Source organism: Eumetopias jubatus, unplaced genomic scaffold, assembly GCF_037043125.1.
Source record: "Eumetopias jubatus isolate StellerSeaLion01/CBP00866 unplaced genomic scaffold, mEumJub1_p1.0 scaffold_15, whole genome shotgun sequence".
NCBI lineage: Eukaryota > Metazoa > Chordata > Mammalia > Carnivora > Otariidae > Eumetopias > Eumetopias jubatus.
Genome location: NW_028274821.1, coordinates 70,774,484 through 70,799,920, shown reverse-complemented (window position 1 = coordinate 70,799,920; position 25,437 = coordinate 70,774,484). Strand labels below are relative to the sequence as shown.

Sequence of the window (25,437 nt, the reverse complement as noted above, 5' to 3'; positions counted from 1 at the left end):
ATGCCTTTGGGGGAGACACATAGCTGGTGCACACGCCTGTGTTGCAGCTCAAAGCTTAGGCTTTGGACTCAACCAAGTTTGGCGTCTAATTCTGTGCTCCTCTTCCTGTGGGACTCTGGGCCCGCTTCTCTGAGTGATTCTCCTTATCTGTAAAATGGGGTAATGGTCTCTTTCTCTTATGTTGTGAGGACTGATGACCTCTTACAGGGGCTGGCACATGGGATGGGCTCAATAAATTGGATGCTTCCTTTCCTTGTGTACAACGGCCATTCCAGTGATCTTAATAGCAATTTTGGTTCCTGATAGCAATATATAAAACATGGATGAGGGTTTATGCGTATTTGCCCAGGTAGTGGCAGTTGAGCTTTGGAAAGTGAGAAGTGCGGATGAATCCTGTGTCTGACAGCGAAGGGTAAATGGCCTTGGGCCTAGCTTTAGAAGTTGGTCTAAAGAGAAACACACCTCTTAAACAAGTAGGAAGCAAAAAGCTTTCATGTGTATAAATGTTAGGGCCATTCTGCCAGTGTAGGCCAAAAAGCTGTTTGAAGTGGTCACGAGGAAAAAAAAAATTAAGGGGGAAGGGTATGCAGAAAACTTCTAGCTAGAACCATCCCACTTCCTTCCATCTCTTACTTTTCCTGGGAAGGGAAGCAAAGTGCTAGTCATGCGGGATCCCCCACTTCAAGTGAGGGTGGCTGTTGGAATGAGAGCTAGGGCCGGTGCCTTTGCAATATGACCAGAGGAAGAGTGGAGAAGTGGAAAGTTACCAGATACAGAATCTAAAAACCTAGGCTCCCATTTGCAATCTATTCCTTATACCTGTGTGACTTGGAGTAAGTCACTTTATCTTTCTGAACTTGTTCCATTATCTGTAAAATGGGCATAACAAAATAAAACATAACATAGGGCTGTTACAAGTGGGATAATGAATGCATGTGAAAGTTCTTGTAAATTACTGTGTCAGTGTTCGCTATTTATTGGAATACTGTGTCCTATTACAGCCCACCTGGGTTAGAACCTCCCTGTGGTTATTATTGAAAGATGTCTTGAAATCACTAAGTCATGAGAACCAGAGTAACTGGGTGCCTCATTCAGTGGATGACCATGATGAGGAGGAGGAGGAGGATTTATGACAACATTTGCATAACTCAAAGGGGCAGTTGCTATATAGGAGGAATTAAAAAAAAGCAATTGGACTGGAAGTAGATGCTAAGAGACCTGTCTGGAAGCTGCCCTTGCATATCATAACACTGTGTTTACATGCATCATGCATTTTTTCATTTGGGGTAGCTAGGGGAAATATTGGTGAAGGTAATGGAGAGGGAGGTGGGGCCAATGGAGAGTTGAGTCTAAATGTTTATATAACTTTTTAAAGAGAAATCTTGGATCCCCTGTTTAATTTGTTTCTTTCCCTAGTTTACAAGGAAACAAGTTCAGAGAGGTTAGTTAACTTGTCTAAGGCCACACAGCTCACAGGTTTGAGTAGGGATTCCATGCCAGGCCTGACTTGATGCACCTGAGACAGTGCATAGAGCAGGGTTTGTAAGCAGCACAGCCCCATAGAGATGGACTTCATCACTTCTTTTGCATTCAGACAAAGGAGGTAACTAAAGCCCAGAGGAGTGCAGTGGGTAGCTTGAGCCCACACAGCATTCGAAGCAATAGAGGGGCCTAGAAGCTGGATTTCCCCATTCCCAGAACATGGCCTGTTTCACTCTGGTTGCTGCCCTAACAGTGCTCTCTGGTCCTGTCCCTTGCCCCCTGCCCCTTTTTCTTTTTAAAAAATTAATAAAAGGCAGCCAAGCAATGGCTAATGGGCTCATGAGAGATTAGGAAGCATACTTGTGAGGCAATCACAAGATTGCTTTCAGCGAAACACATGATCTTGGTAACAAAAGGAATACAGAAATAAATTTCTTTAAATGCTCTTCAACCTAATCAGCCCTGATGCTGCTAAACTGTTCCTGACATTCTCTGGTCCCCCCTCCTTTAAAGCCCCAAATAAAGCATAATGAAATAAGCTATAAGCATTTGGGGGTTATTCAACTCTCTGAAGTGCTTGAGGATGCAATTTGTAGGCAAGATGTTAAGGAATTAAAAAAAAAAAACCAAAAACTGGCTGGTGCCAAGCCGCATTGTACCAATTTCTCTGTGGCCCTGTTGCATGTTAGGTATGCATATGGTCCACACATTTCTCAAAAACATACCCCCAGGTGTCAGAGCCTGTTCTTTAGAGCATATCAACTAAATGTAGAGAGACGGGTGTGCTGAGGAAATAAAAAATAAAGCCACAGCTGCTCCTTAGAACATTGCTGTAATTTGGAGGCCTGGTGTAGGGCTGCAGTGTTCTTGTCCAGAGTATTACAAATGCAGCATCTAGAAGGTGAGCTCCTGGAGGGCAGGATTGAGGGTACTGCCTCCTTGTCCCCTGGCTCAGCATGAGGCACAGCACAAAGTAAGGGCTCAGAGAATCTGAGCGAATAAATGGATAAGTGAGCGAGGCTAGTAATGAAATTGGTACAAGGGCAGAAAAGCTAATTAAAATAAGCCGTGATCCCAGCCCCATTGCCCTTTTAGCCAATTCCTGCCTACAAAGAACTGGCTGCACGCATGATGAAAAAGAGACAAGGAATGACCTTGGAAGACATGGGTATGTGACCAACAGGATTGCGTTTGAACCCCTTCGTTTTTAATGAGATTGTTGTAGAGCATCTAAGGCAATGTTTGGCACACAACAGGCATGCATTTCATTCATACAAAATTGAGGCAGTCACCTACAACGTGCCAGAACTAATGTCACAAGTGAATGGTGGAAAAGTCACTACCTTCAAGGAGCTCAAAATTGAGTGGATATGAGGAACTTTACTACCATTATTGAGTTCTCCAGATAACCCCTTCGAAACAAATTATTTCTCTTCATCGAGTGATAAGGAAGTCTAACTTCAGAGAAGCTCCACGGCCAGCCCCCCTGTAGCCCTAAGTGCTGGCGCCTCACGTGGCACAGAGGTCACCAGTGGGCAGCTCACAGACCAGCTCTGCCTCAACACATGTTCTGTTTGGGCTGCCTGTTGTTAGTTGAGCAAGACAATATGGAATGGGGATGCCTTTGGACAGAGCGTGTGCCGCTGAGTGTGTCATCCTGGCTCAGATTCGCTGTTTCCACACGTGGTGCTCTTTCCAGGGCCCTTACAGATATGCTGCCTGCCTCTGGAAGGGCCCACGCTCGCTTTACACATCTCGCTGGGTCTTTTCTAACCTAGCACCCCTGGTCACCACGATCCCTGTTACGGTTTGTTCAACCGTGTGGGCTGACTGTCAGCTTCGGATTGAATAGACCCAAATTACTTGTGGCAAGCACAGAGTCTGGCGTAGTTCTGGAGCATTCTGGGGGCAGGGACGATGGTGGTGGTGATGGTAGTGGGGACGTTGTATAGCACAGACCTGGCACACACTAGATGCTTGGTCAGTGTGTCCCACGTAAAAGCAAAATAATCTGAAGCTAGTCTCTTCCAAGAGCTCCAATTAAAAAAAGTGTTTTTTTGTTGTTGTTTTTTTTCCGCCTTCTTTTCAAAGTAAGCATTCCTAGGGCTCTCTTCAGTTCACTTTCGGTAGTTCTCTAACGGAAAGGGTGGGTAGCTGGTATTATATCCTCTAAAATGTTTCCATGCTGAGGTCATCCCTTCCATTTAATGTAGTGTGGGAGCTTTGGGGTCTCCATCAATCACTGGGAAGTAAGCCTGAGAAAACATCAGTCTCCCTCCAGAAAACTCATATTGGCCTTGGAGGTCCATGCTAGGCGTGACTTGGACTGCTTCGGGTCAGGGCAGGAGTGGAATCTGGTCTAGAAGTGTCCTTGGTGGAGGCGGGGCTTTCCATCAGGAAGGAAGGCCCCCTGACTGTCCTGTAACTGAGAGCACAACCTGTCTGCCCCGTTCCCACTTGGGTGACCTAATAAGGAGCTGAGTGAGTTCCAGAGCTTGTCCAGAGCTCATTGACTACAGAAGATGTCCAGTGGGCCACAGTCAATCAGTTGAGGTGGAGTCTTATGATGTGTAAGAAAGAGTGAGGGTTTGAAGTCAGGCTGCCTGGGTTAGAATCCGGTTCCACCATTTCTAAGCTCTGTGACTTTGGGCATGTTAATGTCTTTGTGCCTCAGTTTCCTTACCTGTAAAATGGGGATAATAATACCTACTGCATAGGGTATTTTTGAGGATTTAATTAGCTATTACACATAGTGGCTTAAAGCAGGGCACATTATAAGCACTCCGTGTGTGTAGCTATTACCAATCTTTCGAGATCCACCCCCCCAAGCCTACCTCTGAATCAAATGTGATCTACAGAGAGCAACTGACTTTTACTGACCCATCTTTGACATGATTCCTTTAGTTCTTAGCAGTTGATGCAAGGATAGCATTTCGTTCTTTTACAAATGAGAGTTGGAGATGCCTTCATTACCCATATAGTGCACTCCCCAGAGAGGCACCTACCTCTGCCTGCGGATATGTCTGTTTTCTGTTGACAAAAAATGAGTGATGTTACTATGTTTTCTTTCTGCCTAAACTGTCAGGAAATCTAGAACGTTATCCACTGCCTATCTTGAGTGCTCCAAAGCATCTATTTCTTCCATTTCCTTCAAATGGAATATTTATCCTCAACTAGTGCTTCTGAATTTTTTAACGGGACCACTAAAAATAACCAAGTATAGTGACTGAGGGGAATTTGGAGATTTTATCTTTGGAATCCAGAAGCCCAAATTCTTTTCCAAATTTTGTGCTTTATTTTATTTTTATTATTTATTTTTTTTTTAAATATTTATCTATTTGACAGAGAGAGACAAAAAGAGAGGGAACACAAGCAGGGAGAGTGGGAGAGGGAGAAGCAGGCTTCCCACAGAGCAGGGAGCCCGATGCGGGGCTCGATCCCAGGATCCCGGGATCATAACCTGAGCCGAAGGCAGACGCATAATAACTGAGCCACCCAGGCACCCTCAAATTTTGTACTTTAACTTAAAAATCTATACATGTCTTGAACGTCAGCCCGTTACATATCTATGTTTGTTTTATTGTTCAGTCAGTGTTTTGAATTATCAGCCTTTAAGTAGGACTGATGTTCTGGGAAGGTGCTTCTCTGAATTTATGACTCCTTAGATAGCTATTAGTGCTGCTCATCAAGTATTTATGTCCCTTCTTCTTTCAAGGCGTATAATAGGACTGCATGTCCCCGTCTGCCTGATGTCAGGTGTGACTGACCGTGTGACTAGCCTGACCAAGGGAAGTGGATCAGTTCTGACCAGTTTGCAGTTGGCCACATTGTTTTGCTGTGGAGAGGTAGAAGCATGGGCTACCAGGAAGCCTCCATCAGCTAGCTGGGTCACCATGTGACTGATGAGCCAAGCTCTTCTACTGGACTGGGCTGGACAGGCTGGGTAAATAAGAAATAAATGCTGTTGTTACTAGCCAGTGAGGGTTTGTCATCGTTGTATGACACGGCCCATCCGAACTGACATTATTCTCCTCCCTTTCGGTGCCCATCAAGTTTCTGAAGGGGAGCCCATCTTCCATTTCGAAAGTGTGGCCTTGAGCATCTTGTTTAGAATCACACATTTTGGAAGATGAGGAACACAGATGAGAAATGAAAAATTTCAAATACTGGTTCCCCCCCCCCCCCACTTTCCCAGAAAGATTATTATTCTTAATCTTTAAAATATAGCAGATAGGGGCGCCTGGGTGGCTCAGTTGGTTAAGCGACTGCCTTCGGCTCAGGTCATGATCCTGGAGTCCCGGGATCAAGTCCCGCATCGGACTCCCTGCTCAGCGGGGAGTCTGCTTCTCCCTCTGACCCTCTTCCCTCTCGTGCTCTCTATCTCTCATTCTCTCTCTCTCAAATAAATAAATAAAATCTTTAAAAAAAAATAAAGTATAGCAGATAGTATGAGATTTGTGAGTCGTTCTCAGATTTAGAGTCTCAATATATAGACTAAAATCAACCTGTCACTTGTGAATTTTTGGAGTGTGTCACTCTTTCGCCAGTTATGTATTTACTAAATGACCAGGACAACATACTGTTCTGAAGGTGTGAATGATAAATTTACATTGGGTCATAAACCTCTGACTGTTGGCTTTTGGTTGCGGTGTTGTGCCTAGAATATAATGGGTGCTTGGCAAATGGTAGGGTGAATGAGTGTCCCTTCATTAACATAGTAGTGTAAACCCACCGTTCTTTCACCTGCTTGCGTCTTGCTTGAGCATTGATTTCATTTGGTCATTTTGTTTTATAGCTTGCTGTTGATATGTTAGTCCCTCTGACTAAAATATTAACCCCTTTGTGCGGGAATTAGATCATCTTATCTCTGAATCTTCCAACGGGAGTAAGCTCATTTCTATACCTGGCAGGTGTTCAACAAATGCTTGCTGAGTTGAATTGAATTGGGTGGTAAATTAGTATGGTTCGGAAGCCAAGGATTCCGCAGTGTGTCCTGACACTAGCCACAGATCTCTGCTTGTGCTGACTCTAATTCTCTGCCAGAGCGCACTCCTGTTTCTCTGGCAGAACTGCCTCACCGTGGTCAGTGCTGTCCCGGAGGCCTGTCATGTGGGCACAGAGCAGCAGCAGCCTGACTTTCCTGTCCCCCCTTTTCCGAGGGAGAATGTTCCCAGTAAAATGAAAATGGCCTCAGCTCTGCATTTACAAAGCGTTACAGGATTCCTACTGTCCCGACTGGTAGGATCCGAGCAACTGTCAGGGAATTTGTCTAAAACGTTCAGCTGCATGGCTGGCATAGTTAGAGGCTATCCAGCTGGCTCTCCACATGACTAGCTGGGACTTCTTTCTAGCATGGCAGTCTGAGGGGAACAGGACTTCTTATGTGGCATCTGGCTTCCCTTAGAGCAGGGTTTCTCAACTCGGCACTAGTAACATTCTGGGCCATTCTGTCGTGGGGGGTTCTCTGTGCACTGTAGGACGTTTAGCAACATTCCTGGCCTCTATCCATTAGATGCTAGTAGCAACCCCTCTTCCCCTGCCAATTTGTGACAACTAAAAAATGTCTTCAGACATTGCCAAATGTCATCTGGGAAGCAAAATCGCCTTGGGCTGAGAACCACTGTATTGCAGGAAATCCAGGTGGAAGTTGCCAGGCTTCTTATGACCTAGCCTTGGAAGTCAGGCAGAGGTACTGTCTCTGCATTCTGCTGGTCCAATGGGAGCCCCGAGGCCAGCCCAGATTCAAGGGGAAAGGACTCTGCAAAGGCACAATATAGGGAGATATGGTTCACTGGGGGAGGCGGGGGAGTCACCTTTGGAAACCAGAGGTTTGTTGACAGGGTACTCATGGAAACAGTGGTCCAAGATTCCTTTTATGCTCATCGTTAGCTCCTTTCAAAGACTCTCTGCTCAATGCACACTTTGTCCCCATTTCTATGAGAGACACTGGATAAAATGAAGCCTAAGTCATGGCTCCTGTTTTTGAGGGTCTTGGAAGCTCTTTGGGATGACAGACTCACAACCAGAGATGTTCAGTGTGATGAGGTGGATGATGAGGTAGCGGGCACAAGGTGTGAAAGGAGCATGGGGAAGGGGTGCTCGTTCTGACAGAGGAGCTCACGCAGGGCTTCCTAGAGGATATGGCCCCTGAGCCGAGACTTGAACGCTGAGGAATCAGTCTGGCAGAGGCAATGTGGGAAGGGCGTTCCTGGGTGAGAGCACAGTGCAAGGAATGGCAGGGCGCTGGTGTACGTGCGGTGTCTACAGGCCGTAGGTACGTAACTGTGGGGCTGGGGGAGGGGGGAGCTGGTGCTGGTTCAAGGGGCAGAGGAAGCATACAGTGGCCCTGTGAACCCAGCTAAAGAGCACAGACTTGATGTATATCAATTTCCTGGTTATTGATTTACTGGTTCCTAGTCACTAGGAAATGACACATCACTGTCTGGTAAAGCAAACAGCAGTGAGGTTTTCCTTTTGGGGGTACCTGCAACCTGAAGTTACGAGGGAGGCAAAACTGAGCACTGTAAACCTGGCATGTGATGTGCTGCTCTACCAGGAGGGGTGGGGAGCCCAAGAGGGGTGGCAGGTGTCTCGTGGGGTGTGTCCTAAGCACCAGACCCTTTGACAGGGGCTTTAGAGACCTCCTGTCTGTTAGTCCCCACAGTAGCTGTGTGAGCGCATTATTCGCATTCATAGATGATGTCACTTAGAGTCACAGACTTTAAGTGAATTGATCGATGTCTCATAGTGGGTTGGAGAGCTAGGATGGTCCCCGGGTTTTCTGATGGCTACACACACACACACACACACACACACACACACACACACACACACACACACACGAGTGTTGTCTAAAAAGAAAAAAGTTAAAAGAGAAAAAGAAAACTGAGCAACCTTGTATTTTTTTTTTTTTATGGGTGAAGCATTAGAGAATGCTGATTTGTACTTAATGCCTCAGTGTACTGGGGCTCTTTTTGGTGCTTGGGGGTGTCCATGTGCCCTCTGGTTCTTGCTCTCTACCTCTCCTGCCCGCTCTGATTCACAGGAGCAGCAGCTGGTCAGCAGGGACACTGCTGATGCCACCTGAAGGTTAAGGTGGAGGATTTGGACCCTCAGCGTGAAGGGGGCCTCTGGGTAAGAGAGATCGGGCACATACTTGGCCAGACTTGGATTGAAATCCTTAGGTGTTCACTTGCTGGGCTACACCACAGCTACCAAATGAACGCCTTTGCTATTAAAAAAAAAAAAAAAGCCTCCAATTTACTGATGTCCAAGACACAATGTTTTTAATTGAGAAAGTATGTCCACATGGGTCTACCCATGGCAAGCCCACACTAATAAACGCACCCTCTGTTCCCAGGATGAAGTTCCAGCTTCTTTGCATGGCATACTGAGCATTTCCCAATTTGAGCCCAGCTTCCTTTTCCAGCCTCATCTTTTGCTGTTAGCAATGCCACATCCATACTGAAATCCTTGCCCTTCCCGCAGAGGCCCGTGCAGTGAGCCTTTTCATCATAGTGCCCGCTCTCCCTACTGTACCTCCTTTCTCTTTTTTGTCTAGTGACTCCTACTCATTCTTTGAGATCTTGATTATTTACTTGGCACATGTGTCTGAGCACCTCTGATGAGCAAAACCCTGTGCTGTGCCTAGGGGGCACAGTGATGAGTAGGACACAGTCCTTTGACGTCAAAGAGACCGCAAGTGTTACTTTCTCTTTGAAAATATCTTTAATCCCTTTGGTAATTCCCAAAGTATGCTCTTAGGGTCTCTATTACACCACTGATTACAATATGTTGCAGTTATTCGTATGTCTAGCTTCCTCATCCTTCTGTGAGGACAGAGACCACACCTGATTTGTTCATTGTTGCTCATGTTCACGATACCTAGTTCATGTCTGGATCACAGTCAATACATATTTTTAAAGGAATGAATTTAAATGAATGAGTGAGCGAATGAGTAAGTAAAGGCAGCTTCTTGGTGCTTAAGCACATGGATCTTCACCAGTATGTAGCTCACAACGCTGGGTCAGGAGAATGATGTTCCTACTATATGGAAGTTTTCTGAAGATTTCTATATGCGTACTTCACCTCTGAAATCTCTTAGTGGAAGAACAGGTTTTTGACACACAGCCAGTAAACCCAACAGAGTCAAGTTGCTTTCTTTAAGAAGATTAATGAACGAGGACTTAAGAGAAGGGATGGGTGAACTGGTTACTAACAAGTAAGAACCAGCCATAAGCTCAACCCTATTTTGGGAACAAACCAAACCAGGATCTTTAAGGTTGAGCTTGGCTTGGTTCAATTAATCCTTCCCCTTCTCTTTGTGTCTTTGCTGCTCCCACACCCACCACAGCCTCTCACTCATCTCTGTTGAATCATGAGTCACGAGCCAGTAGCACCTCCACACTGTCCTCTTTTGGGTCTGGCATTTTCCTCACTTTGCTGTCCTATGAGGACAGAGGCCTGGGGGTAGAGGAAGAGACTCAGATAAATAAGCCATTCTGAGTCTTTCGGAGGCAAGGAAGGTCTGAGTGGGCCTCATGATTCATGGTGAAAGGAAGATGCGGAGGAGGAAGGAGACATGGGCTGGATGGGGATCGGGAAGAAAGGGACGTGGGTGATGGGAGGGACTGGGTGGGAAATGTGTGCGCCACTAGAGTCAGATAAGGTTTTCGGCCGGCCGGTGAGGGATTGCAGGCAGAGTGGGTCACAGATGGCAGCATTTTACACACTCTTCTCCACGGGGGAACTCCTAGTCAGCTTTGAGGATCCAAGTGGAATGCCTCTTCCTTGTGAAACCTTCTCTGACTTCTAAGGTGCACTCTTGACTTGCTGGCATCCCTCAGTCCCCTCCTCCACCGTGTCATTCCACACACTCGTCCCTTCCTTCCCCATCGCCTTCTCTCCTAGACCGTGAGCACTCACAGGGCTGCAGCCTGGCATTCCCTGACACTGACCATCTTTTCCTAACCCAAAATTGAGTCATGTGGCCTGGCGCGGTGTGCACCACGTGGTCTGAGCCAAGGCCCAGAGCATCTGAAATGAGGACCATCTTGGAAAATCCAGGATACGTGGTAAAAACGTGCTTACGGCGCCCTGTGCACCAAGTCAGTGGAATTTAATAGAATTCATTTTATTGCCTTTCCCTCCAAACTCCTGGGTTTCTGCCCTCCCTAATATGAAGATGCGTTTTGCTGAAATGATTCATTTTATAAAATTCCTGCAGGCCAAACAAGAAGAGGCATGCATTTAGTTTGATTGGAAACGTGTGATCTGGAAATCTGGGGCTTCGGTTCCACTTTAGTTTATAGGTTTTGCTAGTTTCAGACTGCCTTTTTTTTTTTTTTTAAAACCAGGATCTCAGGTAGAGAAGGAGTGCCAACAGACCCAGTGTGCAATTATTGAGCCCCTACTGTATACCAGACCCTTTCACTGACGTTATTCCATTTAGAACCATCCTAGGAGACAGGTAGGTGTCAGTCATGTGTATTAAGCCGATGAGGAAATTGCTTGGCTCTTTGAGGGGCAGAAGTGAGCTATGCCAGAACCATTCCTAGGCTAACCACCCACATCACAATCCAGACAGTCCACAAATGAAAATGAGCCCTTGTTTCTTGAGAATGTAAGGATGGCAACTGCTCTTGCTGCTTATGTAGTTGGCCTAGAATCCCTCTTCCGGGACACCGGAGGGCAGTGTGGTATAGTGGTTTGAGCTTGGGATTTGGCGTAGGAGGATTTGGGTGTGGGGTTGAAAGCTGTGTCGCCTTGAGCAACTTAAGCAACCTCCCTGAGCCTCAATTTCCTTGTCCCCAAATGGGGATAATCACTATAATCCCTACCTCACCAGACTGTTGTAAGGATCAGATGAAGAATAGATGTGGGAAATGCTTTGTTAACTGTGAAGAGCTGAATGCAAGATTCTAATGTGATTGGAATAGCATAATGGGGGGTTATCCAATAGCAATTATCCAATAGCATAATTGGAATAGCATAATTATCCAATAGCAATTATCCAATAGCATAATTGGGACAGCATAATATCTCTAGTATCAGGGATCCTAAAGCCCTTTCTGCCTAAAACATCATTTCCCTCAAAGCTCTCTTAATGATTACCCTCCTTGACTCTGGAGTTTCCTCTCAGGATTCAAATACACCCTATAGGAGCCCATTGCTCAAATAAACCTGTATTCCCTGAGATGGAGGTGGGGAGGGGTAGCCCAGGTATAAGTGGGGGGCCCATTTATCAATTTCATCTAGTCTCGTAACAGGAAAGCAGGTTGTTCAGGATCCAGGACAGGTTTATTTGGCTGGGGAGGAGGAAGGGAAGGGTTGCCAAGACTGGATGTTGTGGGAGGCCAGGTGAACACAAGGGCTCTGGCGACTCCAGCCTTGGGGCCTGCACTTTGCTGGAAGGAGAAAGGCAGAAATCACAAGTGATCCCTGGTTGGAGGGGGAGTATGGAACATCCGAGAATCTTGAGGCAGGGATGAGCTTTCTTAGTCTTCTAGTCATCCACATTGCTTTCTTGTCTTTAGTCATTCAAGAATTTTGCCATGTCTTCATGTCCCCTCCACTGGATTTTACTTGATGGATTTCTTTACATTAATTGACTGACTTAAGTAAATCCAACCTCATCTAAAGCAAAGATATCTGTGAGATCACCTTATAACTATTAAAATAAAAAATACCTGTTCATGTACCACCTAAAATCACCCTATGGACCACCAGTTGTCCATGCACTGACTTTGTTAGAAACCTGTGTTTCAGATGACCCCCCCTCCCCCAATCTGAAGATTGAGTCTGCTCTGTAACATCTTCAATAAGTAGTCACCTTGTGTCTGTTTGCATATCTCTAGTAACAGGGAGCTCACTCTCTTGGGGCAGCAATGACAGAAAGTTCTTCTATAGATTGCACCCAACATTTCTTACCTGTAATTCTACCCGTTGGCTTTAACTCTTGTGTCACATAGACTATGTCTATTTTCACTTCCCTGCACAGCTCTTTAGAAATATGAGGCCAGCTCTCAGGTACCCCATATTCCAACCAGGCTGGACACCCACAGTTCTATCCAGTGACATGATTTCCATCCAGTTCATCCAGATGACATGGTTTCAAGTGTTCTTGACATATTTTGTCACTGTTCTTTGACAGGACTCTAATTTTGGAGTTATTTTTTAAAAATATAACTTTCAGGGGTGCCTGAGTGGCTCAGTCGGTTGAACATCCCACTATTGATTTCGGCTCAGGTCATGATCTCAGGGTTGTGAGATCGAGCCCCGCATCGAGCTCCACACCAGGCATGGAGCCTGCTTAAGATTCTCTCTCTCTCTCCCTCCCTCTGCCCCCTACCCAAATAATAAAAATAAAATGTAACCCCCAGCATGGGACACAATCCTCCATGTGTAGTCTGGACAAGTAAGGTTAAATGTGACTGTCCCCCTCCCTCATTCTAGATATGCTACTACTATTAATGCAGCTTAAATAATGCCCTCTTAATAATGTATCTATCAAGAATCAGTGGGTCCTGTGCAGAATGACTTGTTTTTACAATAGTGCAGATGCTTTGCTATGAGTAGCCATACTCTTCTCTGTCCACCCCGAAGCCAGTAGAAGGCATCTGTGGGCTCAGTGACTGCCATCCTGAGCAGAATTCTTTAAACCTTTTTGATTATGCAAGTGTCTCAGTAAAAATGTATTGAGCAGGCATCTCTAATGCATGCATTATTTATTTACTTATAAATTATATAACATATAATTTAGCACATGCAAACATCAGAAATTTTAAAGTATGAGATAAATCAGAAAAAAAATTCTAATATATCCACCCTCACCTTATTGGATCGTCTTGCACACCTCCTGGGGATATTTACCCCCAGAATTCAGACTATGCAGTGTCCTTCTGCTAAACAAAGCGAATCTCTGTATGAAAGAACTGAACTCCCAGTTATGGCCACCCTAGCACCATGCTTAAATTTACTGTTTCTCAGACTTCCCAGAGAAGGACAGTGACCTGCCTGGGTATGCACTCAGAAGAATCAGAGCAGAGAAAAAGGGGGTCATCGCTACCCACCAGCCCCATTCACCACCCTTATTTTGCTTTTTCCACACATATACCCCAACTTTCCTTTTTCCCAATGGCTTCATCTGTCTTCTACTCTGCATCCTTTTTTCATTTTATCTTAAAAGACCAGAGATGTCTTTGGAATGCACAGAGGTATGGTGACATGCTGAAGAGGTAATTGTGATTTTGGATGCTAGAGAAGTAAGGAGAAATCTTTGAAATAAGATTCCTTCCAATGTCAAAACCTCAAGCGACAAACTGGAAGTGATCTGGCCTTGGCCTGAGTTCAGAGGAGCATGAACAGAGTGCGGGTGGGTGTAAAGGCCCTCTGTGGGGGAGAGGCTTCAGTCACTGGATGGCTTTAACCAGGAGAAGAGGGGCTGGGGCATGAGTGCTACCTTTGGATGCTCAAAGGGAGTTCAGATGGGGCACTGAGAGGTAAATCAGGGAGGTGTCATGGGCTCAGTATAAGGAAAATAGTCACAGCTCTCTAAAGACTGGCAACTGTGAGAGCCAGGCTTTCCCATTGCTGGAGGATTTTAAGTGTGAGTTAGGCAAGCCGCTAATGGAAGGCTGTAGAGCCCAACTAGGCCAGAAGGCTGAATCCAGTGTTCTGAGCTCCAGGACAGAGTGGGATGTTGACTGGGAGGAGTCCCCCGTGACTCCCTCGTGGAGTCATGCTTGGCGTTCTGACATCTCTACTTCTTTCTGCAGGCATGGGGTTGCCTCCTTGTGTGAGATCATGGACTAACAGGGTCGGTTGATGTGGAGTGCCTTTGGTGTGGCAGAGAGCCCTGGTAGACCACCACCTGCCATAGTTGAGGCAGATTTAGCTAGGTGTACATGAGCTTTGAAGGGAAACAGCACCCACATTACCTTTTGCCCTCAGTGGGCTCCTCTTTTCTGGAAGTTTTCCTTATGACTTTCTTCCTTGAGTCAGTAAGAAATGTGTGATATCTGAGAACCGGTGGGCACCTTTTCCTTCCCTGAAGGTAGGAAGAAGACACTGGGCACTGTCTTTCCTAGGCCAGCGTCACCTCCTGTTGGCAGCTTGCATCCTGTGGAGACTGGGTCAACACAGTCTGCTAATTTGGCCTCAGGAATGGCCTGGGGATCCATTTGTCCCCTCTGCATTTTAGCTGTCACCCAGGACAGTGGCAAGAGCATCTTGCTGTTGGCTCTCCTGGCCTCTAGACTCTCTCCGTAGAGTGAACACCCTGAAAACTGATGTGATTGCATCGGGTTCTCTGCACACAAGATGACGACTCACGCTCAGCCCTTTGTGATGTGACGCGCACCCTCCTCTGCCCCCTTTCATGCAGGAGCCCCTTCTTACCGTACCCTCCCTCTAACCATGCTGTGGGGACTCCAGAGTTTTGCTTATGTGGTTTGGTTTTTCAGAATGCCCCAATCCACCTTTTCTGCTTGGGAAACTCCTCACTTAAGACCTTTTCAAATGTCATGTTCTCAGTGACCTCCTCCTTGACTCTGCCAGACAGAGTGAGAAAGTTTTGCCTGGCTGCTTGGAGTCCTCTGAGCCAGACTGTGCTGTGTTTCAGTTGCCTGGTGGTAGTCCTTCTGTGGCTCACATGTGTGCCCCCCAAGTGCAGGGACAGAGCTGCGCTTATGGTGGCACTTTGTGTATGCTCAGGAAATACTAGTCACATGAATGAATAATCAAATCCCTAGCCTATAATTCACTGACCTTCTGATTATCTTGTAAAGAAGCATGATATTAGGCTTGCCCTTTAGAAGTCAGCAGAAATGGCCTCTCATTTTCTTCAGAACTATTGATCTGTAGCAGAGAGAGCACTGTATTCCCTTGCTAACGGCTATTGTAACAGGATCACAAACTGAGTGGCGTAAGCAACAGAAGTGTATCATCTCACGGTTCTGGAGACTGAAAGTCTGAGATCAAGGTTGTCGGCAAGGTTGGTTTTCTCTAAAGGCTGTGAGAGAGGATCTGTTCCACGTTCTTCTCCTAGCTTCTGGTGGCTTGCTGGCAATCTTTGGAGATCTTTGGCTTGGAGAAGCCAATCTCTGACTTTATCTTTACATGGTGTGTTCTTCCTGTGTGTTTGTGTCCAGATATTCTTTAATAGGGCACTCGTCATATTGGACGAGGGTCCACCCTAATGACTTCATTTTAACTTGATTACCTCTGTAAAGACCCAAATGAGGTCACACTGAGGAACCGGGGGTTAGGATTTCTGTATGTGACCTTTTTGGGGGAGGGGACACAATTTGACTCATAACACGTACCATGTCATTGAGAACATGACTTTGCCTCTCTGAGCGTCCCTTTCCATGTCTGTAGAAGGGGAGACTGGACTAGCTAGAGAAACCCTAAGGCCCCATTTCTAATATGTTCTCTTTTCACTTGGGAAAGTCCAGCGGTAACTTTCATTTGTTCATTCCACATGTATTTCTTGAGTGCTTACTATGTGCCAGGCCCCACTGGTGCTCTTCAAGCAGAGTTCTCTCCAACGGTTCGTGCCCTTCCTGCTGAATGAGACAGAGCAAAGCGCCCCTGATATATCTGCGGTCGGCATCTTCAATGGAACCTGTGTCATTTGATTGGGAATCTGCCTCATCAGCTTTGTGAATATTGGTTTCACAATCTGAAGAATAGACCTGTGGTTGCCAAGTTTAACTCTTAGGCATAATCTGGTTATGAAATCTGTTTGGAAACACCATGAGTGAGTTCCTTTGCTCAGTTGTTCTCCAGTCCCATGTTTCTGGCTTCAGGAGGCTCCGGCATCCTTTATTCACAAAGAAAGTAGTAGTACACACCTGTGCGGGCCTGTTTTGTCCAGAACTGATTCTAAATGTGCATAACATAGCCAGGTATCCAGACAGCAGGGACCTGGGACCGGGTACCCCCAGGGGTGGGAGGTGAGCTAATTTCCCTGTCTGGTTCCCTGGGGCCTCCCACCTCCCTTACCAGAACCATGTCCATTGTTTAAAAAGCTTCTGTGGGGCCTGTGCTCACCTTGTGCTCTGGGCTCTGGGGTGAGCACTTGGAGTACTTTTTCTCAATCTTTCCTACAGCCTTGTGAAGTAGGAACTTTAACTATGACCACTTTATAATGAGAAACGGAGTTGCTACCTCTTAAATCAACAGGCCTGAGGTCTTACAGTTCGGAAGGGGCAGAGCAGGGTCTCAAATCCAGGTCTGTTTGACCCTAAAATGGGGGCTTTTACTTTCTGTTCTCCTGCCATCTCTTAATACAGGGATCTAATGGTATCACTCTCTTGCCGGAACCCGTCTGTAGCTCTGTATTGTGTACAGCGAGGGTATCTAACCCCAGATAGGAGAACACTGTGATGCTGAATGTAAAATTTTGCATTTGTGTGAGTGTATTTTCTGGGGAGAGGATTCAGAGCTTGGCCAGATTTTCAAAGGGCCCCTGACTTCAAAAGCCTTAGAGAGGCAGTTAAGACTCATCATTGTCAGCCCTCCACATTTGTCACGGGTTATTCCCTGCCACTTCCTCCCTGTGCGGTTTTGTTGTTCAGAACTTCTGACAGTTTTCTGGAAGGTTCTTTGCACTCTCACTACCTGGCCCGCACTTCTGTGATTTCCTCTGCTGGTCCTACCTGCTGTCTTCTTCCTCACTGGGGAAACTCCAGCTCATCTTCAAGGTCTATGTAAAGCTTTCCTCAACCCTCTTGGGCAAAGTCGTTTGCTCACCTGCTCTGTGCTCATGTGGGCTTTACTCCTATGATGCACATAGGACTCACTTCAGCTCCTGGGGGCTGTGGAGGCAGTTGTCGAGCCACCAAAGAGCCCAGAGTCCTCTTCGTCCTTCTCTCCTGCCTGAGAGAGAGCCTGACCTAGGATGGACACGCAGCAACCATCTGTTGAGCAGAATTTAAAAGACGTTGAGTCATTTAACTTTCTCTGAGTGCAATAATCTAGGGAACATGTTTTCAGACTCCTTTCTTGGAGGGTAGTACTAACTGACCCCTTGTAGGCTACGTGTGTTCTGCCAATTCTTACTTTCTAGAAGTGTTTGATTTGCGGAATGACATTTGTGAAACAGTAGACCCTGGACAGAATAGAAAGAAAGCTGGAGCATCCTCTGTGCAGTGACTGATAGTTTTCAGAGTCATGCTGGTCAGATTTAATAGCGAGATGATGGACTTGCTCCACTTCACTCTGTTTCCTACCTCCGTCCGTCCATCCATCCGTCCATCCACTGCATGAAGCGTCTTCCCTGTTAAGATTTTCTTTCCCTTTCCTCCCTTCCGTTCTCATCCCTTCCCATCCCTTCTCTTTCCCTTTCATATTCTGGAACCAGACTCTTTAGGTTTAAATCTTCACTTCATTTACTAGCTCTAAACCTCTATGTCTTCACATATAAAATGGGGGATAATAATGCCTGTACTAGGGGATGTTGTAAGGAATTAATTAAATGAGTTAATGTACGTGAAACTCTTAAAACTGTTCAGTCAACCCCGGTAACTCTTGTTTTTACTTTTCTTTTGCCATCTAGCTCCCCTCTCTCTCTTTGGGTCTCATTTACTCCCTTTTTCTCATTCTCAGCCTTTTTTGTCTTTTCCTCTCCCTCTGGGTCCTGGGTCTAGGAGTTCACAGGCTTCTGTCTGCCCCTGCTTGACTCACCATAAGGGAGGATGGTGCCAGGCAGGCTGAAGGGTCTTGAGCACCTGCTCCGGGACCATGAGGTCTCTGGGCTCCCGTAGGAGACCCACGTCCCCCAGGCCTGTAGGAGCTGTCTCGGCCATGGTGTCATCTCCAGCCTGGCCCGGGGATTCTTCTCCCCAGAGCCCTCCTGAGCATCCCTGCTGTGAACTCAGACCCAGGACTCTTGCACCAGGCAGTAGTGGGGGGGGTTGGCTGGGACCCCTTCGGCCCCTTACCTTCCTCATCTTCCAATCCTTTCCTTCCACATACGGTGAGGAAGATCCAAAACCTTTCTCTCATGCTTTGCCTTAGAAGCTTCTGTACACTGAGGTTAAGAATAAGCCTTGCTTGGGCCCTCTCTCATCACACCTGAGCCGTGAGCAGGATTTGTATCAACTTTTAAGCCCGAGGAGGATCCTGTTGGGGCACGAGATGGAAAGCAGAAAGCCCCCTTCCTGGGCGCCTGGGCGGCTCAGTTGGTTAAGCGACTGCCTTCGGCTCGGGTCATGATCCTGGAGTCCCGGGATCGGGTCCCACGTCGGGCTCCCTGCTCAGCGGGGAGTCTGCTTCTCCCTCGGACCCTCCCCCCTCTCATGCTCTCTCTCTCTCTCATTCTATCTCTCAAATAAATAAAATCTTAAAAAAAAAAAAAAAAAGCCCCCTTCCTTTAACTGCTGCTCACTGGTGGCTTCAGCCATGGAGGCTCTGTCAGCTCTTCTTACCTCCTATTCTTCTATCCTGTAGCCCCTGAGTATCTTTATTTTCATTAGGTATGAAAGCTCCTACTTTCATATATCATGTTCTTCTTCTAAAAAAGTGCATGACTCAAACCTAAACATATATCTACATATTCAGAGGGGATTTTATTCCTTGAGAGCTGAAAAATGATATGAAAAGTCTATTTTTTTACCTTGCTTTCGGATAATGGCAATTTTAGCGTGAAGAGTATGTTTGAATGTTTTATTCTTCTCCTTCCTAAGTAAATACACAGACTGGCTTAAGTCCATCAAGTATCCAAATGAGGCAAAAATCTGCCACGATGAGCTTGCCTAAGGATTTCCAGTTGAATGAAATCTGTGAGATCTGAGCTGCCTATTGTTAGTGTTAACTCGTTGATGTTCCTATTTTCCAGGAAGGCTGGACAGGACGCAGTACTTCCCTGTGTCCTGCACCGCCCCCCCCCCCCCCCAGGCTTATTTCTAATTTTGCTCTTGGGGCAGCTCCCCAGGAATGCCTATCACTCCAGCCCTTCCTTCTCAGTCTGTTTGTAGTCCTCAAGCACAGAGGGAGGTGCTTCCAGAGAGATTTGACTTCCTTGAAGGAAGCTCTGCTCCACAACCCTCTAGGTGGGGACCTGGCTTGTAAGTAGAGTTAGGGTACTGCTTGCAGAATTTTGGTGGACATGCAAGTTACTAGTGAGCAGCAGGGCAGGGACGGGGGTGCTTTCCTAGTTTGCAGGGCAGGCTGCAGGCTGTCTTGGGGGTTTCTGAACACTGGGCGCACTGAGCAACCTCCCAGGCTAATTGGGGTTTATTTCTTTCCTCATTCATTCAGCAAATATTGAGTGAGTTCCAGGTACCATGCTGAGCCCTGGGTAAGCCAGGCTGAATGGCACATTGGCCCATTCTCAAGGGGCTCAGACTCATGTAGGAGAAATAGAAATGTAAATAAGCAGCTGAGTGCAGAGTCCTAGGGCGGTGTAGGCAAGGGGGCTACAAAAAGGCAGAGTAGGGATCGCCTCATCTCATTCATGGTTTTTGTCATTTTTTTCATCCAACTCTGGCGCCTACTAAGTGTTCATTCTGGGTTAGCCTGCTCACATTTATGATGTGAAATGACCGTACTTGCATATCTGTCAGGAATAAAAGTTTGTTTTTAACTTCCTCAAGGGTTTCTCATCCAAAGTAGCCACCAACTCCCAATTGTTCCCCAGGGGAGAATTTAAATTCTGCAAATGTAAAAAACCATGTCAATTTTATTCAGTACTATACACCCAGCATCTAGCTGCAAGGTTATTAAAGAGTAGATACTCAGCAAATATTTGTTGAATGAATTAATAAAAAGGGAGGTGAAGGGAAGATAGTCTTTGGAATGGGTACTCAAGCTTTAGCAAAAGCATCATGTGAAGAGCTGGTTGAGATGTAGATTCTAGGGTGGAGCCTGAGAATGTGCATCTCTCCTAGGCTCCCAGGTGCTGCTGTTGCTGCTGTCAGGGCCGTGCTTTGGGGAGCTCTGGCCTGGGGCATCTTCTTCCCTTTCAGAGACCGATGATAAGAAATGGCGTTGGAGCCTATTCTCATAGGACTGCCATGGTGGGGTTTGGCCCTCCCCACCTTCTTAGCAGGGGCCCAGGGCTGTCACATGGGACAGGTCCAAGTGAATAGGGTTCTATACAGGTGTACAATAACACAGCCATGATGCAGGTGTTTAAGCCAACGAGTGGAAATATGAATGTGCACCTTCAGCAGTCAGCTCATTAAGTGAAATATAGGGCTATTAAAATATCTCTGCTTGTGAAACCTTTTTGTCTATCACAAGGATCATGGTCCCTTCTTATGCAATCAGCTTCTTCAAGGAAAAGGATCTGCTCTCGTGCAATTTGGGTTTTTACTTATTCATCATCACTGCCTATTCATGCTGAGTAAGTTTTAATTGTCTTCGAAATTGAGCAAAGAGCCCAGTGCAGGTGACTGGGCTGTGCTAACCTCTCTCACGGAACTGCTCAAGCACGCACGGACTCCAGGTGAGGGGCAGCTTTCAACCGACTCATCCTGCTGTCCTGAGGGAGGAGGTCCGACTCAGTCTCCATGAGACCGTGCTTTTTTTCCCTTTCCACAAATATTTGGAGGCTGGCGTCCCTGCCTGGACATACCGTAGACTGCACCCTTCAGAAGTACATCTGCGGTCACTCTGGAAAGCTGTCTGTCATCTGATGACATAAGCAGTGTGGTCAGGTGGAAAGAGTTTGGAAGCTTCCAGGATCCCTTTGGGTGTCACCTCTCCCATGACCTTGGCTGAGTCAGGTGCCTCACCTCTGCACACAAGCAACCCCTGGGCTTCTCTGCCCTTCTACCGTGCCCTACAATAGACATTACTGAAATAGCCAGGCCACCTGTCTGTCTCCTTTGCTGGACTTGGAGTTTCTTGAACACAGGGATCATCTCTGGTTTCTGCTTTTGCTGCAGAGCCCAGAACAGGACCTGCTGTCTGCTAGCAGCCCACTTGATGGCCACTGAACTCGTGAGGAGTCACAGAGTCTCGTGTAGTTAGCATCCTAGCGGGGCTGCTTGCTGGCCCTGTGATCTCTCAGTCACTTCCCTGAGCCTCACTCTCCTCTTCTGAAAAATGAGGATGATACTGTGTAGCTGAACGTTGGCTTTCTCTGTGCCAGGCCTGATTGTACATGCTTCATGTGTGACGTCTCATTTAATTTTCACCACCATGTGTGGGAATTAACATTTTTGCTTAAGAGCACTGAGGAACAGAGAAGCTATGGGATTTTCTCAGGATATCTGATAAATGGGGTGAGAGTGTCAGCATTGGATTCTGGCCGTCTGATTCCACAACCTACAGAATTACGTACCGTAGTAGTGGTTTTTAACTTGGGGTGATCCTGCCTCTCGGGGGACATTTGGCAATGTCTGGAGACAATCTGGATCACCACAAGTGGTGAGGGGAAGTGCGTGGAGAGCGGGGATGCTGGTGAGCATCCTACAATGCATGAGATGGGCCCCCAAGACAGGATTCTCTCTTCATAGTGTCTTGATGGAGAACCCTTGCCCTGTCCCATCCTGCCTCAGTGAAGCCAAGTGTGCTAAGAGCCAGGCCCAGAGCAGGTCCATGACAAATGACACTTCATTCTTAAAGCTTGCAGGCTGCAGCCCTGGAAAGAGGGATCAAGTGGTTTCCGGTTTCCTTCAGCAGCTCAGGTTTTCTTCTTAATGGTTCCCGGCTGCTTGGCATCTCCACCTCAGGAGTTCCTATTTTTGTGAGACGTGCTGACAGTTATCAAGAGTCAGGGCAAAACTCTCCTTGGTGGAAGTCCAATTTCCCTGAGAGCTGGGAAGTTCAGATATTCCACACGGAAAGCGCACCTTCCCGAGAAGACCCCTGGCCTCTGACCCCCACGGCATGCACGACTCTAGGGAGAGCTGGGCTGTGTGCAGGTTTCTCCTTTTGTGGGAGCCGACATTTCTTACCCTTGGCATGGAAGGTATAGTTCTGGCCCTTGAAAGTGAGTGAGCCAAGGATGAATGTGACAGAGGATCTGTCAGCTGGAGCAGTGCAAACCCCCCGCACACTGGCCCTTTTGGATAGTAGGCTGTGAGATCGTGGCTCTACCACTGACCTGCCAACTGACCTTGGGCAAGTGCCGGAACTGACCCCTTTCATTGTCAGGGCGATGGCCTCATTCCTGCCTTAGGGAGGCTCCAGGAATGACCTTTGGATCTTTTTGTGTATAAAAGAGAAACCAGAAGAGGAAGGTAGTGGCCCAGAGGAGCTTACTGCTCTGCATGCCAGAGGGTGCAGGGGTTTAGCATTTGGGGTTTTGTTTCTCTGTAAGCTCACATGCTTTCAGGCTTCAGCAATATGGAGTGCAGATTAATCAGAACAGTGTTTTCAGCCGTAAAAGGGCTGTTGAACCTCTGTTGAAAGCTTGCCCACAGCCTTGCCTGGGTCTTCATACCCTGTGCAATATCTTCTAGCCATGAGGTCAAGGAAGTTTTGCTCAAAATGTTGGCCAACAATAGGCAGCATAAATCGGCTCTGGAGAACCGATGGCAAACAATGAGCTCTCATGTCTATCCTGGCATCAGAGCAGACAAAACTGGCTTCTCTGAGGTCTAAAGAAAAAATTAATTTCTTAGGATGTTACCTGGGATTTATGAGCTGAGGAAAATACGTTCTTTTTTAAGGCTGATGTCATGCATTTATGCTTATCTCTAAACTCATCAAGGTATATATATTAAATATGTACCACTTTTTCTGTGTCAATCATGTCTCAATAAAGTGGTTAAAAAAACCCAACCTGATAGACACAGGGCTCCAGATGGAAGAGTCTGTTGTCTCTCTGGGAGTGGGTGGGTGAGGGAGTCCATAAGAGGACTCTTTACTGCTTGTGCTTCACACAATATGAGGATACTTGGAGAACTCTGAAGAATTGGCAATTATCTCTTCTCCTCAGCACTGACATGGTTCAGAGCTTTAATTTCATGAATGGAATTACCAACTTGGCCAGGGCGTGCTGCTAGTATTGCAAGGTATAATTGTTCCTTCCATGCTGCAAATCTGGAAGCTCCTTTGATAAAATGCAAGAAGGCAGTAGAGCCAATGATAACGTCCTTCCATGTGTCTCCTTTTAGGACCCACGTTTATCACTTCAGCTGGTCTCAGAAAGCCGTATCTGATGAGATGGAATGAGTAATACCATAGAAATGAAAGGAGCAGCTTCTAACTAAAATACTGACTGAGGACAGAGAGTACCTGCCCACCTGCCGGGGTTCAGTAAGTGTAGACCCACTCTCTATTGCTCGGTTGTGGAGGCTGCCCTCACATTCTAGTTGCTGAGTTGACATGCAAAGTGCCCAGTTGAAAGGCTGTAGGTGTTCAGAAGTGGGATGAAGTCCAGGGCCAGCTGTTAGGACTCCTATCATATTCCATCAGATGGACATGACTGTTCATAGGATATTGAAGCCTGAGAATTCTAACGTATTTAGGAGGTTCCGAGTTGTATGCCTCAGGGCACTGTGGGATTTGCAACAGGCCTTATCGTGTTCTGAAATAAGATGATAAAAATAGCAATTATAGCACTCATTGTGTACCAGAATCATACACGGTCCTTTATTTATAATTCTTTTAACAGTCTGAGAATTTGATATTATTTGCCCTTTTTTCATGTGAGAAAAATGAGACCTAGGATGATTAACTGTAGATGACTAATTATTGGTGAAGCTAGAATTAGAACCTAGATCTATAGGCCTTCAAAAAACACACATGCTTTCTGTTTTTACCTTCGGGTGAAATCTATATAGTTAAGGAAAGGCTAAGCTGTAACACAGTAACCCAAAAACACAGTGGATAAAATAAATATGTATTATTCATTTATACTGTTAATATACCATATTAATTTTACAAATATTAATGTTATACTGTTAATATACTATATATGAATGCTTTATTATGGTTATTAATATATAATACACTAATAATATATATATTATTAATGTACTATTAAATAAAGTAGAAACTTATTTCTCTTTCATGTTAATAGCTCTATTGTAGATGGAGGGCCCAGGATGGCTGGGCAGCTCCATGAGGTCATTCAGGGATCTAGGTTCCTTTTTTATTGCTGCTGTACTATCTCCTAGAATGCTTTCTTTATACACACACACACACACACACACACACACACACACACACACACATTTTTTTAAAGATTTTTATTTATTTATTTGACAGAGACACAGCAAGAGAGGGAACACAAGCACGGGGAGTGGGAGAGGGAGAAGCAGGCTTCCCGCCGAGCAGGGAGCCCAATGCGGGGCTCGATCCCAGGGCCCCGGGATCACGACCTGAGCCGAAGGCAGACGCCCAACGACTGAGCCACCCAGGCGCCCGCTTTCTTTATCTTCGTAGTCGATTTTTTTGCCAACAACATGTCCATGTTTTGACCTTTGGGAAGGGATAAAGAATGGTAGGAAGGCAAGAAATTTACTGTGAAGAAAGTGACCAGAAGTTGTACACATCACTTTCTACCTACACACTATTAGGGAAACATAGTCAAGTGGATACACCTTGCTGCAAGGGAGTCTGGGGAATGCATTTCTGGGTGTATCCTGCTAAAACTTGGTAGAAGTATGTGTACACATGCATGTGTGTATTCTTAGACTAAATAGAAGAAGGAAGGAATGGATTTGGGACATTTAACAGTTGCTGATATACTCCTATATAAAATTAAAAATATAGCTTTCTCTGTTTAGAAAAAGTGAAGTGCTTGAAAATTTAATCTGACGAAGCACCCTTGAACCAGTCATGCCTACCCACTGAGTTGGTACGAATGCTAATTGTGAGATGAGACTCTGGGGCAATGGCCCCGGGGCTGAGTGAGTAAGGCATTAAGCATTTTGTACCTTGCTGACCTTGCCTGGGGGAAGGTCTCAGGAGATTCTGACCTTGGCTCAGTTGGTCACTCAGCACTCTCAGCAAATACTTGGATCATGACCCAACTTGAGTACTCTCTCCTTG

At 46.2% G+C, this 25,437-nt stretch overlaps 1 pseudogene; it reads right to left on the bottom strand.

Moving 5' to 3' along the window:
• Nucleotides 1-18,293, bottom strand: part of LOC114213474 (keratin, type II cytoskeletal 8 pseudogene) — an 86,904-nt pseudogene extending 68,611 nt beyond the window's left edge.
• Nucleotides 18,294-25,437: the final 7,144 nt, after the last annotated feature.